The following is a 13,397-nucleotide window of genomic DNA, read 5'->3' as shown; positions in this document are numbered from 1 at the left end:
AGAAACACAGACAATAATTCTGGTTGAACTTTTTCTCAGAGACCAGAAAAGCTAATAGCTCTAAAAGTAAGTATTTCAATGGATGCCTCCTTTCAGAGATATGCAGAGTCGACAGAATGTAATTATGTGCGACTGTTGCTTTTTTGTTCAAGGAACAGTATAAATCACAGTAATTTGTGTTTGATTTTTAAAGAACATACTGTAGATTTGGGCATGAATCAAGGAGAATGCACTGGCTGAACTCTTTAGCTCTTATTCATTTGTTTGCATTGATTTTTCCATGATTGTGAGTGTTTTTCTATTGTATAGAGAAAACAATATGGGAGACATCTGGTGGCCATTAATTAACTGAAAGTCTCTAATTTAGTGTAATAGTTGGTTGATCTACTACTAAGCTTATAAATGAGCAACTACAATTATAAAATTCAGGGTAATGTATCACAAATCCACCCCTAATTTATTTGCTACTTCGTTTTAATTATTTATGCCTATTTATACTGTATTGGTCAAGGGCAAAGAACTGTTGTAACTGCAAATGCATCAGATTTAAATTACCAAAAAACAAGTTCTTAACTTTGGAGAACTTTAGAGACAAATTAGGACCTTCACCAGACAACTCAGAACTATCTCTACTCACCTACTCTCTACATACATTTATTAATTAATAAAAAAAATTTAACCTAAAATTATTTAACCTAAAATTATTTATTTATACTTCTTTTGTTTATATGTGTGATTGATAGGAAGAGGTGACAGAATATAAGGGAATCAGTTGACATTTATGTTGTCCTTTATATCATATTTGAATTACCAAAATAAGCACTTATAAGACATAAAAATGTCAATTTTCTAACTGTTCTCTAGCTTGGCATCTTCATATCTGTGTGTATGCATCTGAGTGTGTAATGATATATTTATTAATTTTTACTTTTGCTTTTGCTCACATATTACAGCATCTCACTTCATTTTCTAACAAGGAAGGTAGGATGTTAAAATGACTAACTCTTCAGGAAAGAACTTTTTCCTCTTCAAAACACAAAAGTACTGTCCTTTTTCTCACCCCATTTCTTGGGAAAACACTAAATAATAGATGCTACCACATTCAGAAAATTGATATATCCATGACAGGCAAAGAAAGAAGTGCAGTTTATTTTCTAACATCTAGAAGTCCTAGTCAGGGTTTTAACAGAGGTGCTGCTGTACTGCCCTGACTGGCCCTTGCTTAAGGCAGCGTGGCTCAAAATCTGCATCCAAAACTTTGCCTCCAACATCAAAGTAAGAGTGTGGCCTCAGGAGAAGGGATGGGAGCTGCACCTTTGCTTTTGAGGATCTCAATCATATGGTATCTTCCATTCATGGGAGGGGAATAGAAGGAGAGAGAGAGAAATTGAGTATTTCAGGGTAAACCTTCTAGCTCTCTCTCTCAAATGCTATGACTTGTTCCGCCTCACCCATAGCCACACTGTGTTGGTGGCGCCCACTCAATGTCCCTGGAAGACAAATCTGACTTGAGAGTATGGTCATGGATTTCCATGGGAGCTCTGGAAGCGTCCCTGCCCGGCTGGAGCTGCGCGGTGCCGCTGGCCTGGCCTGGCCAGCCGGACTGTCACTTTCACATTTTCTGAGAAATCCCTTCGCTCGGGATTTTTCTCCTGGGAAGCCGAGAAGCCTCAGGGAAAAAGGAAAACAATTTGATCTCGTTCTCTTCTCCTGAGTTTTGCTCACATGGAATGTGTTTGGAGATTGTTTATCCAACAGGTGGCTGTTCCATTGGTTTCTGCTGTGAGTTGTTTTGACTCTCTGGCCAATTACGGCCAAGCTGTGTTGGGGCTCTGGAAGGAGTCACGAATTTTCATTATTATCTCATTGACCTTCTGTAAGTATCCTTTCTGTATTCTTTAGTATAGTTTAGTTTAATATTCTTTAATATAATATAGTATCATAAAGTAATAAATTAGCCTTCTGAGAACATGGAGTCAGATTCATCATTCCTTCCTGCCACAGGGCACCCCAAAAATACAATACCAGGCAGAGCAGCTCACTCAGGAGTTCTGCCAGAAATCCTTGTCCAGAAGCAGAGATTGGTAATGTGTCACTCCTTTTGGCTATTGAAGGAGAAATATCAGCATTGCAGAGGGCTTGCAAAACACACTGAGATTTGACACCATCCCAAGATGAACACTTAACAGGAAGTAAGATGCAGTCATAATTTTAATTATCAGGTAAATTAGGAACTCCTTGTATTTAAAAGTTTTCTTTACAAGACAGATTAGACATAAACATACATATCTATGCCTTCCCACCTATGGAAATTAAGGCCACAAATTTGAAATGTTTAGCTTTTATTATTTGTTTTCCAAAAAGAAATATCAGAACTGGAGTAAAAAGAATGTTTCTTTTATACATTATGGTTCTGAGAATGGAAAGGAAAATTTATATCTGTGTGTATGATGTTTCCTGATTTTAAGGGAACTTTTTTGATAAGGAATTTTAGGCAAAAAAAAGTTGATTCTGGAGGCCTAAGTGTACATTGAAAATTCAGCTATTGACCTAAAAAAAGAAATTAACATGATTTTATTTTGTTTAGTGTCATCTGTAGACCAGGTAAATTGTTTATTTCCCCAAAGACAGTAAGTTTTAATTTCTGCTAATGTTTTAATTTTTGCTGAGGTCTAGTATGTCAAGCTGTTGTGCCTGGTAATCCAATATATCGGTTTCACAAATGTTAATGTATTCATAATCATGTTTTCTTGTGCCCAGATCTACCAGCCAACCTACCAGTCTATTCCCAATCTAATGTTATCTCAAATAGCATGGTACAAATTTTATAAAAAAGCAAGACTACATCAAGCATTTTGCATTGATTTTTACAAAGACTGTCAAAACATGTCATGATGTTATTGATGTCAGCATTTCTCTGAGGCTTTGAGTGTTTAATATGCTTATTAAAAAATCCTTCTTCTTTGTGATACTGGAGATGTCTGCCCAGTCAGTCCATTCCCTGTTGTCTCCATTTTAAATATTTTTGACAAAATTTTGCAGGCGAGATTTTGATTGGATATTGAGAAACATATTTTTGTGGACAGGACTTTCAAACATGTTCATGTTCATGTTCATGTTCATGTTTGACCATGAACAGGCTGCCCTGGGAAATGGTTGAGTCACCCACCTTGGAGGTATTTAAGAGATGTATAGATGTGACACTTGGGGATCTGGTTTAGAGGTGAACTTGGCAGTGCTGGGTTAACAATTGGACCTGAAGACCTTAACAGCCTTTTTGCAACTTAAATGATTCTGTGATTCTATGACTTGGAAAATATAAGAGTATCAAAAATTGGGTCCTGGATTTTAGCTGAACTCAAAATTATATAAATAACTAAGTGCAGGTGTTCTCTATTTTATTTTCTAATTAATCTGTTCTGGTCCAGCTCCCAGTTCAGCATGTGGAAATATGTTGTGTCAGACTCTCTTTTCACCTTGCAAAGGTTATGAATTCTAGAATTAGATTATTTGTGATGTTTTTTGAAAACCTCTCATAAAGTGCAAAAAGCACTCTCCTATTCTCCACTAATCACCCACAGTTCTCAATGCCCACAGCCACAGGGCTTCAGCATTGATGCTCTGTCACAGATTTCAATATTTCAAAGCACAAACCAATAAAAATCCTATAGACTTTATACGCTGTTATCATTATTACTCAGGTCACTGCTTCCAGCACACAGAGTCCTTCAGATGTCCTTGGGGGCTATTGAGCACCTTGCTAAACCAGCACAGAATGGCACATTCTGTCACAGCATCACATTCCTTGTGAAGGAGCCATTGACACCACAAGGTGTTGGTGACTTTTCTGCATGAGTAAGAGGAAGCTGTCCCACTTGGTGGCGAGGTGACACATCAGCTGTGTCCTGTCTCTGGAGAGCCATGGAGCTGCATCTGCACATGGAATTTGGCCCAGGGATGGATGGGAAGGTCAGAACCTTGGGATCAGCACACCTTGGTCCAACTGTTCAATATTTACCTTGAACCTATGCAAAGATTTATCTCTCTGTCACGTTCCCCAAACCTCTGAAGCAGCAAGTTCAAATTCCCTATGGTGCTGCTTGCAATTTCCAGTACTGTTTTTTGGTTGCAGGCAATTTGCTCTCTTCCTTCTCTACATTTTCTCTGTGGTTTACTCTATGCAAAGGTATAAATGGATGATAGTCCAACTAAATAGGAAAATATTGGAGGTGAAGAGGCTTGTGAAAGGACAGGACTATGTCAAGACTGAGAAAAAAAATCTCTAAAGATTGATTAGATAATTTTTAAAATTTACTTGACTGATCTTTAGGTCCCATTTTGACAGCTCTGTTTAGAAAGTAGGATTTAGATGATGAATTTATATACCTAAAGGTCATCAGCTGATGAAATTCCTGGATCACAGGAAACTAATTTATACTGCTTAAAAACTTGGTGAGTACTTTTCCAGATATACTTTTACATGTGTTATTCATCAAATAACAGAAACACCAAATTACTGGAAATTCAGGTATTAATTAATCCAAGCAAGAAAAATAATTATCTTTTTTGGCATATCACATAGATATAAATTTCACCAAGGTAAATGTAAACTGTTTTACATGTATAGCATTCACAGAAGACATGAGACCCCTCCCTATTGGAGAAAGGGCAAGGAGGATTAAATCGTATTTGATGACAACTTTTATTTTTGCATGTTTTGGAAACAAAGGAAGTTCCCCATGTGAGACTAGCTTTTTGCTTCAAAAGAATATCATGAACACTGATCAGAATGCAGGGAAAAACAAGCATTAATAAAAATTTTTTTACTGACATAAAAAGTTTTACTGACAATAATAAAAGTCAGTAAAAACTCTGATTTTTAAAAAATGCTACATTCTTCTCATGTGTGGGGTTTTATTTTTGTCTTTGATGCTCATTTACTTCACGTCTTCAGGGCTGCTTCATCTCTTCAAGGTTTCCACCACAAGGGTTGGAAATCTGCTTTTTTTAATCTTAGTGATTGAAAAATTATCTTCTCGAGTGAGATCACAATCATAGCACCTGAAGCAGTAAGAAAACTGCTGAAAATTAAAACTTCTAATCATTTACCCAGAAAAAATTGCAGAAGTAACACACACCTGGGGAGCATGCACTGTGAATTAAAATGTACGTGCATGCACCCCACATGCAGACACACACATAGATGAATGTATTTATGTGAATACAGGATGGATAAATATATGTGTGTATGCATGTGCACACACCCCCCTGGGTGGAGTGGTGCAAGATAGGAAATATTTATAGCAAGCAGCAAGAATATCTGGAAAAGAGCTTCAGTAGTGTGTAAAATACACACTCCAGTTTGGAGGCAGTAATTATTGACAGATGGCCAATATCCTCCCTATCCACCCAGATCTGGATATTCATGTATTTCTGTTAATTGTGTAATTATTAATGCAGAAAAAGGAGCAAACCTGTGATACAGCTATATGACCTTTTATAAAAGCACATATAACTGGACCAAGGGGAAAAAACCCAGTATTATTTAACTAGTATTTTTGTGTTACAGTATTTTTTAATTTCTTCTGTGAAATCCTAAATAATCAAAGTACCATAAAGTGTGTGTGAAGAAGGCAGTAGGAGAAAATTTAAAAAGTTAAAGGAGCAAAAAGCACTGAGTAATCAGAAGGCACTTGGTGCTTTTTTCTCCTGGCAGTAAAGTGAGAATGCCCTCTCTGAGCTGGCAGAGATTTTCCAGTCATCACACTCAAAATAACTATAGAAATATAAGCAGCGTTTAGCATTCACCATGAGGCTTCACCTGTTATTTGCTCATCCTGTCTGCAATACAAGACACCTGTTTGTTAAAAATTTGGATATGGGCATAATTCAGTGGGCTGAAGCCAAGATCCCTGAGTATTTTTTAGAGAATAGTAGCTGATAAAAATAGCCAGGCACAGGTCCAATAAACAATAACAGTTCTTTTCTCATGAAATACTGGGCAACATTCAGCACTATGCTAACTAGAAAGATATTGATCAATTAGAGAGAATTTAGTGAAGAACAACAAATTAATTTACAGGAGAGAATGAGGATTTAGGAGATGGATTAATGGCACTAAATTAGGTCTGTGATGATTAAGGAAAGCAAGAAATTGTGTTGAGATAAATCTCCCAGATTTGCTCAGGTTCAGTGCCTGAGGTGGTGCTATGTGGGTCATGTAGAAGAGGATGTGACACCCCTGTCACCTGCTCAGAGCTTTCTGTGGTTCTGATGCTGCACCACAAATGGCCCCACAGTAAGAGCTCAGCCAAGGAAAAATGTGAAATGAGAGAGCAACACGAGCCCTACAGTGAGTGTGCAAGACTTGATGGGTGAGAAAAGTGAAAAGATTGTTAGCTGTGCAAAGAGAAGTATTTAATGCTTTTATGGGAAGATACAGGGACGAATAAAATAAAGAAATTAAAATTTAGTCTGCCAAAAAACAAACCAAAACCACAGAAGTGTGTTCTACTGAAGAATTGCCTCCTGAGATAACCTGGGGGATGATTCACCACTGGTATTTTTAACATTATGCTGTATGAAACTCTAGAAAATGTGCTTTTGGGACTAAAGAGAGAAATGGGCTTCATGATCAATGAATCTCGGATTTTAATGTCTGCAATTTTCTGAGAGTATTTCTAAACAGTGTTCATATTTCTGCCCTGGAAAGTGCTGCTGCAGAGTGAGAAGAATCTGTGTACTATTCCCATGAAAACAGTGGGATGCAATGAGAAAAAGCTGGTGAGTAATAATGAGAGCTATTAGCTAATAGACTAATAATATTTTTCTCATTATGTGGGGTGGGGTGGAGGAGGAAGAAGGCAGGCAAGGCAAGCCTTGTGCCAGAATCTCTGAGTCACAATTAAAAGTTATGCTGCAATCTTGCAGAATTTCCCTTTTATGGTGCGTGCCAGTTGTGTCCCCAGCAGGGACACGTGAATGCTGCCATCCCATCCATGTGGCGCTGTAGGCACTGTATCCCATCCCTTCCATGTGGCACTGTATCCCCACTCCAGTGGCGCTGTATCCCATCCCTTCCATGTGGCACTGTATGATGGGTGTTCACAGCGGTTTTTGGTTAAGGGAAGAGATGAGGATTTGACTCCATGTTTCAGAAGGCTTGATTTATTATTTTATGATATACATTACATTAAAACTATACTTAAAGAATAAAAAAAGGATTTCCTCAGAAGGCTAGCTAAGAATAGAATAGCAAAGAATGTTAACAAAGGCTCAATCTCAGACTCTCTGTCTGAGCCAGCTGGGCTGTGATTGGCCATTAATTAGAAACATCCAACATGGGCCAATCACAGATGCACCTGTTGCATTCCACAGCAGCAGATAACCATTGTTTACATTTTTTTCCTGAGGCCTCTCAGCTTCTCAGGAGGAAAAATCCTAAGGAAAGGATTTTTCATAAAAGATGACTGCAACAACACTGTATCCCCACCGGAGTGGCACTGAGCCTCCTCTCTCATGGGCATGGACAGAGCAGCCACAATGCCTCATTACTTCAAATCTCAGCTGTTAACCCTTGGGGTTTTTCTTCCCTTCTTACAGAAGTCACAGAACTTCCTCCTCTCACAAGAACTGCCTTGCTCCTCAAGGGAAGAAAGGGCACATCTAAGGCTATAATTTGTGGTTTGTGTCTTGTTTCTCACTTGCAAAAGCCTCCAACTACTGAATTCTCTGCAGGTCCCTTGTGGGCCTGGCTCAGAATTCCTACATGGATGTTGGTTCTTCAGGGTGAGTGAAATCCCCACCTTGGGCTCTGCACGTGAGTCCTTTCCTCTCTGCACTCACACCCAGCCCAGGAGGAGTCTGGCTCTAGAAGGATTCCCTGCTTAGTTGCTGTCCAAGCCTGCTGAAGGCAATTTTTTTTTTCTCAAGTTTCTCTGTATGTTTTCAGTTGTTTGCCATCACATTTTCCATTTTCTGCTGTTTCTCATCCTCTACAAAAGACCACATCGATTTTCAACCATGGTGCATACATATGGATGTGTATCCTTCAAAGAAGGATGGGATGTTACAAACATGCAGTCCTAGTGAAGGTGATCATGGCACTGAGGAAGCAATAAATTATGATCAATTCCTATGATCAGCAGACAACCAGGGAATGATGAGTCTAGTTTGCTGTAACAACTCAGGCTGGCACTGAAATTAGATCTGCACCACTGCAGGGCATTACTGGTGCTAGTGCATGTACAGCTCCCCATCTCTTTTGCATGGTTTTTGGATTTCTCAATGATCTAATTTCTAAACCACACTGACAGAATAAAATAAAGAGGAGGAACTTGGTTTTTTAGTTTGCAATATGGTAGGTCCTGTAATGTTTATCTTGCTTATGAAACTCTTGAAGTGTTTATCAAGCCCTTGCTACAAACCCTGTGCTGAGCAGCGATGACCTGAAGCAGGAAAGACTGATGTTTTGTGGAGCAAGTGATGCAGCATTAAAGAGCTCCTGATGGCCCCCAGGATCAGTCTAGACACTAATAACAAAACTAAACAAAGCAAAAAAACCCCACAATATAAACCAAACAACAACAACCAACCCGCCAAACACCCAACCAAAAAAAAACCACAAAAGAAACCTAACAAAAACTGAACACCCCAAACCCCTCACTAAATTTGAATATTTTTTTTTTCTGTCAGTTTGAATGGTAGGTGATGCATAGCTAACCATAACTGTGCCAGGAAATCTGTCAGCTCTGTTTTACCTAGAAAGTACTGCCTTGTGCTCATAAAGGTTAAACTGCCTCTCTGCCTTCCTAAAATCTCTGTTCTCTACTGCTGTGCTAGAAGTTAAAATCCAGATGCCTGTGTGGTTTAACAGTTTAATAGATATGAATATATATATATATTTAATTTATTTTTTTCCTTTTGGAGCTTGGAAACTGAAATAGCCTAAGAGATTTATATTTCAGATTCTAGGTTTTCTGTAGTATTTCTGTGTTGGTTTTCATTCCAGTTCACACAAAGCTGCCTCAAAACTTTGTCACAAAAACTCAGTGGGTTTTAAACATGATAAAAGTGATAGAGATAGCAGTAAGAGTTGCACAGTTTCATGCAATTGTCCTGTTATACCAAACCCAGTCCCAATTGAATTTAATACCGTGTCTATAAAAATAATTCTCTACCTGCCAAGAACTTCAATTGCGTGACACTGTCCAAACAATATGGGTTGATACATAATCTATTTTTCATTAGTAAAACTTCTAGGGTCATTAAATGGGAAAGCAAAAGGAAAGATGTTTTAAATATATATATATTTTTAGCATCATTTTTCCCATGTAGCCAATACAACAAAACTTGGTTTATTTTACTGTTCCTATTTCTTTTGATATGCAGGGGTCTTTAATTTAGTTAGGGAATATTATTTAGACCATAAATTCAATTTAGACAGCTGAATTAAGTTCATTACATAAAACTGAGCAGCAAATAACTTTTAATGTGATTTCTGTACTTTTCATCAGTAACACCAGCATATGGTGTTTCCTTATCAGAAATTAATTATGAAGTCTTTTTTTCCAGTCACAATATAGGAGTTAAAATCATGAATGAGGACTTAGGAAAAGTAATCATGGCAAAAAAGTTTTCCTAACCTAGGCAAAGTATTAGCAAGATATTCCACCCACAAACCTCTTGAAGATAAAGTTCAGTTTGAGAAGCCTTTATTTCAAAATTAATTTTTTTCCTTATGTAATTAATGCAGGCATTATTCTGGTATACAGGGCAGTGTTCTTCATCAGCTCTTAATGTTATCATGTTATTAATGTGCCATATAAAAAGAAAGACTTTATGACACAACTTGGTTAAAATCAGAAAGTGCCCTAAATCTTTTGCATGTAGACTGTGCAATGCAATTTTAATCCTAATTTTGATTGTGTCAGTGACACATTTGCTTTAGCCTGATGTACCTAGGAGTTTTGCAGTCATGGAGAAGCAGTGCAAAGGGTTCAATAAATGGGTAAAATAAAGGACATACTGATATTAGATGCTTTGAGCTATAGCAAAATTGGAAGATACTAAGATCCCATCAATACTTCTTTTAGCTATTTGTCTCAATAGTCTTTTGTCCTAATTCACAAACATGATCCCTGCACTCATTTTTTTAAGCACATAAAATAATCTGGTCTTCCAAAATGGACTGGGAGACTGTATGCTTTTCTCCCTTGTTTTTCCTAGCACAGTTACAGTCATTATTAGATCTCCCCTGCCAAGTTTCTATTATATTCAACAACTGGACTTGGATTCATTTTCCCCACAAGGCAGTCTGCTGTGCTAATGGCCAAGCAACCAGGTCACCTTTTGAAACTACCAGGACAGTGTTTGATTGGCAGACATGTATATTAAAAATAATGTTCTCCTTATGGCTTTTATTTTCTGCTGCGCTCTAGTGCCTGTCTTCTCTTGATAGTTTATTAACAGTGTGAGAGTATGTACATGAAAGCAATAGTGCCCCTGATCCTTGCCCTACTTGTAATATCCCTCTCTCAGCTCTCTTTTTCAGAGCTGGTTATATGCTGAACCTTAAGCGATGCCTTTCCAGCTCTTTTCAGCTGTACAAAGCTGCTCTGTTCCCCTTCCAGCTCGGTCTGGAGCTCTCGTGCCTGTGAGCCGGGGCTGTGTCAGCTCAGTTCCCATCCTCAGCCTCACAGTGACATGGCAGAGCAGCAGCAGGCTGGATCTGCCTCTCCTGGCCTCTCCCCCAGCGACAGGGAGCTGCATCCCTGGCCGGCACCCTGCCCCAGGCTGGGGGAGCACAGGAGTTTGTCTGCATTGCATCAGGAGGTCTGCTGAACAGGGAAAGCCAGGCTTCTGAAATGGCTCTGCAGGTGCATTCCTGCAGGGGATACATATATTTAGATATTATGCTCAGGGCTTAGGTCTGAGTCCTTCTAAACTATACTTAAGTGCCTGGAATAGTGCTGGGATAGACTCTGATACAGATAAATGCAGAGGGTAATCTATAGAGGAACATTGGGACCATAGGGATTATGGTCCTATCATTTCTTCCGAGCTTCATGTATTTGAAAGTGGAGTAGGACACAGCCCAGGTCAGCTTGTTCTGCTCCTGGTTACAGTCATCTCTCAGGATCCTGGGAATCCCATGAGGGATTTTTCCTACACATGAAATCGCTCCTAAATATGAAATATAAGCATGAGTTCATTGGCTGGGATCAGCAACTTATTTTATAAGTGTGAGGACAGTGGTGTAGGAAATTGAATGCTTCCCCTTTTTGCCAGTGGATCCCCAAATGAGCAAGCAGCCAAGATTCCTTCTCAGTTACAAACGGGATTTTATTTTTTTTTAAGGTTTTGATAGCTGCTTCCTACACTAGTTCTGGAATCTTCCCTCTCTATGCAATATGCTGGATTTTCCTTTCCTTGGACCTTCTGCATGTCTCTTTGGGTTGGTTGTTGCTGTACTTTAGCACTGACATCCTAGGATAGCTTTAGTGCATGTCAGCACACACCCTCAGTAGTTGTCATTTAGTTGTTTACTACATGGCAATCAACTGAAGAACAAGTAACATTTAGTTTGGAAGAAAAGGTTAAGAAGGCACTTTAAATTATTTTTGCAGAGTTTTTTAAAAAAATTCCATTCTTTAAATGCTTTTAATGTCAGCATCTGAAATAGATAATTAGCGTTCATTTTTTAGTAAAGTTTTCATTGCAGTGACATAGAGCTGAGCCATAGAACCTTCTGCCCCGTGTCTAGTTTGACAAAATAGGATTCAAAATAAAACTCTCAATTCTATATGCTCATTAAATTGTTCTTATCCTAACAATCCAGATAAAGGGTAGAGAAATTATTGCTTAGTTCTTTCCCCTACACTTGCAAAGAAGATCTAAAGAAGGGTCTTTGTCATGTCAATGAAAAGATCATCTCCCAATTTTCTTTAAAGCTTTCATTTTCTCATTATCAGAATCTTCTTCCTGTTATCAAGGCTTCAGGTTGCAGACCAGCAGCAATTTAAAGCACCCTTGCACTATGGTCCTACCTGCAGAGATGCAGGTATAAGCTTCTCACACTACTTTTTGTTCTGACTCATCTACTGTACCTTGAAAAATGTGTTTCTCTTTATTCAGCTGGAGAATGCAGTATTTTCCTATCTTTAGCATTCTTGGAAACGGTATATTTTTCAGAAATCAGGATATTTTGCATTAAATGAGTATCGATTAAGTCAGAAAAATAAAACCAACAACTGGTGTTTCAATTTATTTCTATGGCCAATAAAATTTATTTCTATGGTCAGTAAAATAAGACATACTAATGACAGAACCAGTAGCAAACTTATATATTTTACTCATTTACTCCTTCCAATACAGACAGTTCCTTTCTGCATGGGACTTTCAGATCTCAGTTTTATCCAACAGAAACATCTCAGTTTTATCTAACAGAAACATCTCAGTGTACCACAGGAGGGAACAGAACAGTCCAACTTATACAGACACAACACAACACGCAGGGTTAGTCCCTACAAACAAAATTTGACATTTATAAAGGTCTTCAAACCAAAAGGGAATAGCAAACAACTCTTTCAGTATGATTCAGGCTTCAATGTCTTGCCTTGTTAGAGGAGGGTTTCTCAGGGCTTTTGCGGGGTGCTGGGTCTGGCTGGTCTGGAGTGAACTGTGCTCATGGCAGCCCATGGGTGCTGTGCTTCGGCCAGAGCAGGGCTGGTACCACAGCAAGGCTTTGGCTGTTGTCAGACTGCGCTGGCACAGCATCAAGGCTCTGTCTCTGTCTCTGCCCTGCTCTCCTTGTGCACATCCACTGCACAGGCTGGGGCCGGGTGAGGGGTTTGGAGGGGACGCAGCTGGAGCACTCGGCCCAAATTGACAAAGGGATATTCCATACCAGATGATCTCATGCTCTACAAGAAAAGCTCAGGGAAAAGGGTGAAGAAAAAAGTTGTTCTTCTTCCCTATTGGATGTGCTAAAGCTGAACTTTCCAGCAAGTGGATAAACATCTTCCTGACAATGGGAAACATTGAATTAATTAAATTTCTTTGCTTGTGTGTGCAACTTTTGCTTTCCCTGTTAAACTGTCATTAGCTTGGTGTACATACCTTCTCAATTTCATTCTGTTTTCTTCACATCACACCAGAGAGATTGAGCAGGTTGGTGAACCTTGGCTAGCCAGGGCCAGCCCACCACAGCCAGGGTTACTGCCAGAATCAGTTTCAGAAATTTCTGGACGTACATATTCAAGAAACAACTCTCCAGTCAGGTTTTGTTGGTTTGTTTTGTTTGTTTGGCTTTTTTTTTTTTCCCCAGCATGCATAGAGGTTCTGTGATTCAATGACCAACCCTATACCCTATTGGTCCTCTGGTCAGTTTTTAGATG

The sequence above is a fragment of the Ammospiza caudacuta genome, chromosome 2 (assembly GCF_027887145.1).
Source record: "Ammospiza caudacuta isolate bAmmCau1 chromosome 2, bAmmCau1.pri, whole genome shotgun sequence".
In the NCBI taxonomy this organism is placed as follows: domain Eukaryota; kingdom Metazoa; phylum Chordata; class Aves; order Passeriformes; family Passerellidae; genus Ammospiza; species Ammospiza caudacuta.
This window is presented reverse-complemented; position numbering follows the sequence as displayed.